Genomic DNA, 6,667 nt, shown 5'->3' on the forward strand with positions numbered 1-6,667 from the left:
CAGAAGATAACAGATGGGTATCTATTATAGCTTACTGATACCTACTGTATACCTACTGTATGTATATCTTGCTGATACCTACAATGAACACAAGCAGAGGAAAGCTGATACTCTAGCATGGGTGAGAGTGGTGAGGCATGGGAGCAGAAATAAGTAAATGGTTAAATCAGTAAGTTATATTGTGCTTTAGAAGATATCTCTTTCATTACTGATATTGAGAAAATATGCCTTAGGTCAGCAGTCAGAGCTAACCTTCTATTGTTTCCCCCTAATGAGATAAACTTACTCATCTAATCAGAGAGCTGAAAGAACACAACCGCTCCCATCGCGTCAGGGCTTGAGCTTCCCCTGACCTGGTCATCTTTCTTAAATCAACTGTAATGAAATGCACCTATTTAAAGTATGCAGATAGATGAGGGTTTTGTTTTGTTTTTAAGATTTTATTTTTAAGTAATCTATACACCCAACGTGGGGTTTAAATTTACAACCCCAAGATCAAGAGTCGCATGTTCTGACTGAGCCAGCCAGGCACCCCGGAGATAGATGAGTTTTGACCAATTTCTACACTACCACAATCAAGATATAGAATATTTCCTTTACTCAAAAAAGTCTCCTCAGATCCCTTCGCGGAAACCCGCCAACATCCACCCAGACAGCCATAGAATAGTTTTGCCTCTTCTATAATTTCCTATAAATGTAATAATCATCAGATGTACTCTTTGTGTCTTGCTGCTTTTGCTCAGCATATTTTTGAGACCAATCCATGTAGTTGTGTTATAAGTAGATTTTTACGTCTATTGCTGAGTAGTATTGCATTGTATGGATGTACCACAATTTGTGTATCTATTCACCAGTTGACAGATACTGGAATTGCTTCCAGGGTTTGGCTATTATGAATGAAGCTGCTGAAACTATTCAAGTAAAAGTTTCTGTGAATGTAAGTTTAATTTTTCTTGGGTAAATGCCTAGGACTGGAATTACTGCGTCATATAGTAAGTATATGCTTAACTTCATAAGAATTTGTGAATTCTTTCCCAAAGTGATAGTAACAGATTTTACATTTCCACCAGCAGTATATGACAGTTCTTGTGTGTCTGCATCCTCATCAACATCATTCAGTCCTCTTAATTTTAGCCCTCCTGGTTGGAGTATTTTGTTGTGATTTAATTTACATTTCTCTGAGGGCTAATGATACTGAGCATGTTTTCATGTACTTGTTGGCCATTTCAGTCTTTTGTTGTGAAGTGTCAGTTCAAATCTTTTTTTTTTTTTTAAGATTTATTTATTTATTTATTTATTTATTTATTTATTTATTTATTTATTTATTTATGATAGACGCAGAGAGAGAGGCAGAGACACAGGCAGAGGGAGAAGCAGGCTCCATGCTGGGAGCCCAATGCGGGACTCGATCCCGGAACTCCAGGATCGCACCCCGGGCCAAAGGCAGGCACCAAACCGCTGAGCCACCCAGGGATCCCCTCAAATCTTTTTCCCATTTTGAAATACGACTTTCCCCTACTTTTCATTATTGAAGTGTAAGAATCCTTTACATCTTCTGGATACTTGTTCTTTGTCAGATATGTGAATTGCAAATATTTTTTCCTCCCTATAGATTGCCATTTCATTTTTTATTAAGTTTTCAAGGGGAATGCCTGGGTGGCTCAGTGATTGAGCATCTGCCTTTGGCTCAGGTCACGATCTTGGGGTCCTGTGATCGAGTCCCACATTGGGCTCCCCACAGGAAGCCTGCTTCTCCCTCTGCCTATGGCTCTGCCTCTCTCTCTTTGTCTCTCATGAATAAATAAATAAAAGAATTTTTAGAAAACTTTCAAGGAAATACATTTTTTAATGTTGATGAAGTACAATTTATCAATTGCTTTCTTTTGTAGTTTGTAAAATTCCTATCTAAGGAATCTTTACCTACCCCAAATGAGCCTGGATTTTCTTCTAGAAGTTTATTAGTGTTAGCTTTTACATATAGGTTTATGACCAGTTTCAAGTTAATTTTTGCATATAGACTGAGATGAGTGGAAGATCTTTTTCTCTTCCCATGTGGATATCCAGTTGTCCCAGCACCATTGCTGAAGAGATTACCCATCCCATGTTGATTTAGATTGGCACCACTGTCAAAAATCAATTAATCATATGTGTGTTGACCTGTTTCTGGACTCTATTCCACTGCATGGGTTTATATGTCTATCTTTACACCAACACCGCATTGATTTGATTGCTTTATGGTAAGTCTAAAGTGAGGTAGGGTAAGTCCTGCAACTTATTCTTTGTTTTAACATTATTTTGCTTATTCTGACTCTTTTACATGTTTATACAATTTCAGAATCAGCCTGTCAGTTTATTTATTTTTTAAATCTTATGGTTGTTATTGCAATTTGTATTGGAATCACATTGAACTTCTAGATCAATTGAAGAGAACTGGTATCTTACCAATACTGTTTTCTGAACTCGTGGGTTCTCTCTGTTTTTTGAAGTCTTTTCTCTCAGCTATGGTTTGTGTTCAGTGTACACAGCTTGCACATGTTTTGTCAGATTATCTTTAAGTGTTAAATAATTTTTCATGCTATTATAAATGCTGTTTTTTTCATTAGAATTCCTTGTTGTTTATTGCTATTATATAAAAATACAATTGAGTTTTACATCTTGATGTTACATAATGCAACCTTCAGTACTGCATACATGCTGAGGTAGGGAGCATACCTCTGCCTACTTCCCTATTTGGACTTCTCAACCAAGAATGTAGTTGGGGGTGGGACGCCTGGGTGGCTCAGCGGTTGAGCATCTGCCTTTGGCTCAAGGGGCTCAGTCTGGGGATAGAGTCCTGCATCAGGCTCCCTGTGAGGAGCCTGCTTCTCCCTCTGCCTGTATCTCTGCCTCTCTCTCTGTCTCTCATGAATAAATAAATAAAATCTTAAAAAAAAAAAAAAAGAATATAGTTGAGGGTGCCTGGGTGGCTCAGGCAGCAAGCATCTGCCTTTGGCTCAGGTCATGATCCTGGGGTCCTGGGATCAAGCCCCCCATCAGGTTCCCTGCTGAGCAAGGAGCCTGTTTCTCCCTCTACTCCTCCTCCCTGCTAATGATATCTTTTTCTCTCAAATAAATAAATAAATAAAATCTTTTTTAAAAAAGATTTTATTTATTTATTCATAAGAGACAGAGAGAGAGAGAGAGAGAGGCAGAGACACAGGCAGAGGGAGAAACAGGGCTCCATGCCTGGAGCCTGATGTGGGACTCGATCCTGGGTCTCCAGGATCACGCCCTGGGCTGAAGGTGGCGCTAAACCACTGAGCCACCTGGGCTGCCCATAAAATTTTTTTTAAAAAGAATGTAGTTGGTTAGGGACATCTGGGTGTCTTGGTTGAACATCCAACTCTTGGTTTCAGCTCAGGTCATTATCTTGGGGTCATGAGATCAAGCCCAATGTCAAGCTCCCTGTTCAGCGCAGTCTGCTTGTCCCTTTCCCTCTGCTCCTCACTGCTGCTCTCTCTTTTTCTCTCTCATAATAGACATGAAATCTTTAAAAAAAAAAAAATGTTCTTGGTTAAAAGTTCAGAAAATCTTGCTATGGTGATATAAAAATATAAGTTATTGCTGTTAAGCAATTGTTTCCAAGAGAATCATTAGGCCTTTTCTCATGGTTGCAACCACAATCCTCATACTCCTGTTCAAGGTAAGAAGAAGGAAGAGAGAAGGAGGTTCCAGACACTGGTTCCTTACCAGCAACATATGATCTTTTTCCTAAAACAATAGTTCTCAAATGGAGGTAATTTTACTACCTAGGAGGCATTTGACAATGTCCAGAGACATTCATAGTTGTCACAACTAAGAGAGTGCTATTGATAGCTAGTGGGTAGGGAAGCTGTGAAACATTCTACAACACAGACTCCCACAATAAAGGATTATCCAGTGAAGAATGTCAAAGTGTCAAGGTTAAGAAACCCTGCTCTAAAACACCCCAACAGACTTTTGCTTAGGTCCCATTGGCTAGATCTTGGCATATGGCCATCTCTAGATTCAAGGGAGACTACAGTAGTAGGAAGCATAGATTGTAATGATTAGATCTATGGTGCCCCATAATCTGGGGCCAGACATATTGGTTTCCCAATAAAATCAGAGCTCTGTTAACCAGGAAGCAGAGAGAGATGCATAGTGAATAAGCAAATCCATGTCTGCTACAAGTATATAGTTAAGAAAATCTCCCTAGCTTCACAGAGTCAGCCAGGGCCTCTGATAAAGAGAATATTCTTTTTTTTTTTTTTTTTTCCAGTAAGTTCTCTGTTCCTAGGCCTCAGAATTACCAGCACATGGAATGCATGTATGAAATTTCTATATAATGTTCTAGATCTCTTGAGGGATTGGAAGTACTTCTTCCAATAATTTTTTTAAACCTTGAACTACATTGCCAATATCTTGGGCACAACATAAGACTTTATATTGTGCTTTGAACCTTAACCAAAAATAGTTTCATAGGAGCAGGTGAACATTTAGCTGTTATAAAGATAAAAAAATACTGAAATGAAGTAACTTGTCATTGGCCACACAATACCAAGTCAATATGGATACTATATTCTTGTGCTTCACAGCCAGTCAGCAGCTCCCCAATACATTTTTTTAAAAGATTTTACTTATTTATTCATGAGAGACACAGAGAGAGACAGAGGCAGAGACACAGGCAGAGGGAGAAGCAGGCTCCATGCTGGGAGCCCGACGTGGGACTCGATCCCAGGTTTCCAGGATCAGGCCCTGGGCGGAAGGCAGGCGCTAAACCACTGAGTCACCCGGGCTGCCCTCCCCCATACATTTTGTGGACCCTGTACCAATTAGATTAATCAAAATGGGAATTTATTAGTTTATATTTCTGGGAAGACTGGAATACAGCTAGTTGCAAACCAAGCTGAGTCCAGATGCTCAAAGGATCTCATCAGATTCATTTCTATCCTTTGGCTCTGTCTGCTGGCTTCTAGCAAACCCAGCCTTACCTCTGTTTAGGAGAAAGGAAACATATCTACTAGAGTGCTAGCAGGAAACAAATAACACACTCAAAATTCTTTTTTTTTTTAATTTTTAAATTATTTATTTATTTATTTATGAGAGAGAGGCAGAGACACAGGCAGAGGGAGAAGCAGGCTCCATGCACCGGGAGCCTGATGTGGGATTCGATCCCGGGTCTCCAGGATCGTGCCCTAGGCCAAAGGCAGGCGCCAAACCTCTGCACCACCCAGGGATCCCCACACTCAAAATTCGATGACATGAGGATAATGTAATAAGTGTGATTTTCCATGGTGAGTACAGCTTTTGAAGAAAGCAATAAGAGCTAATGTAGACTTGGTGCTGTAATCCACCAGGAGTTGTTTTTGTTACTGGACCTGAGGCGGCAGGGGAAAGAAGCAGTTACTGGGAACTGGAGTGGGATCTGTATAGAAAAGGCTTTCTGACAGGAACTATGGCATTTGGAAAACGGTCACAATGAACCCATGCAGCCTGGCCTCTACCCTCATCATTGACCTACTGGTAATGCCCCCCACTGGTGAGGCCTGTGGGAAGCTGAAAGATGATGGAGGCTCCCAGGACACAGAGCAGGTGACCACATGGCCAGAATGTGTCTGGAGAGGCACAGAAGATAGTCAGCACAGAGGGTTGTTTTCCTTCTCAGATCTGTCATTAGTTGCAGAACAAAAATTTATTTGGCCTTGCTTGAGCCCCATGCCTATCTCTGTGATCACATGGAGAAGAACCTGTTGCTGACCAGATCCCCAAGTGAGAAAGGCATGACTTCCCTAAGGAAGGAGTGCTTCCAGATTATTACAACATGGCCACTCCAGACCCCAAGCCCCTGCCTCAGTGAAAGAAAAAAATGCATTAAGGCCATTGCTTGAATGGATAGAGAAAATGGCTAGAACTTTATTTCTATAACTTTATTTCTTTATATATTTTTAAATTACAAATATCATTTTATAATAAAAGCAATAAAGACTCAGTGGCTAAGGATCTACCCAATAAAACTGTCAATCATTTGTGAGGCAGAATAAAGACATTCTTAGACATATGATATCTCAAAAAACTCACTTCTTACCCATTAGTTTTCAGGAATATCCTCAAGGATATGCTTCATCCAAACGAGGGAATAAACCAAAGGAGAGGAAGACATGGGGCCAGGGAACAAGGAGGCTACCACAGCAGGAGAGAGGAATTCCTTTGGACAATGAAGAAGGATGTCACAGGGTGGCAACTGCACAGAGAACAGCTGGACAGGAGAGAGCTGAAGGTGGAGGATTCTAGAAGACTTGTCTTCAAGGGGGAAATAAAAAATCAACAAATCACTTAATGATTCTGAATGTACTGAGACTGTAATGATTTCTGAATGTCAAGAAAATCAGAAGATAAATTAGTGATCGGTAATTACAAAACTAAGTGAAGATAAACTCACATGTGCAAAAGAACAAACAAATTCAAGTCAGCTACTAACCCTAGGGGGACAATAGTAGAAGAAAAAAAATGTATTCACAGTATACTCTATGGTCTGTTATAAATAATATTACACGTGATGAAAAATAGAGATAATTAATAGACTTTAACCAAAAATTGTGATGTAAACATAGTGATAAGATGGGAGTAGGGGTAGGAGATAATATATGTGAGTGGAGTGGAAAAATAA

This window comes from Canis aureus, chromosome 5 (assembly GCF_053574225.1).
Source record: "Canis aureus isolate CA01 chromosome 5, VMU_Caureus_v.1.0, whole genome shotgun sequence".
Classification (NCBI taxonomy): Eukaryota; Metazoa; Chordata; class Mammalia; order Carnivora; family Canidae; genus Canis; species Canis aureus.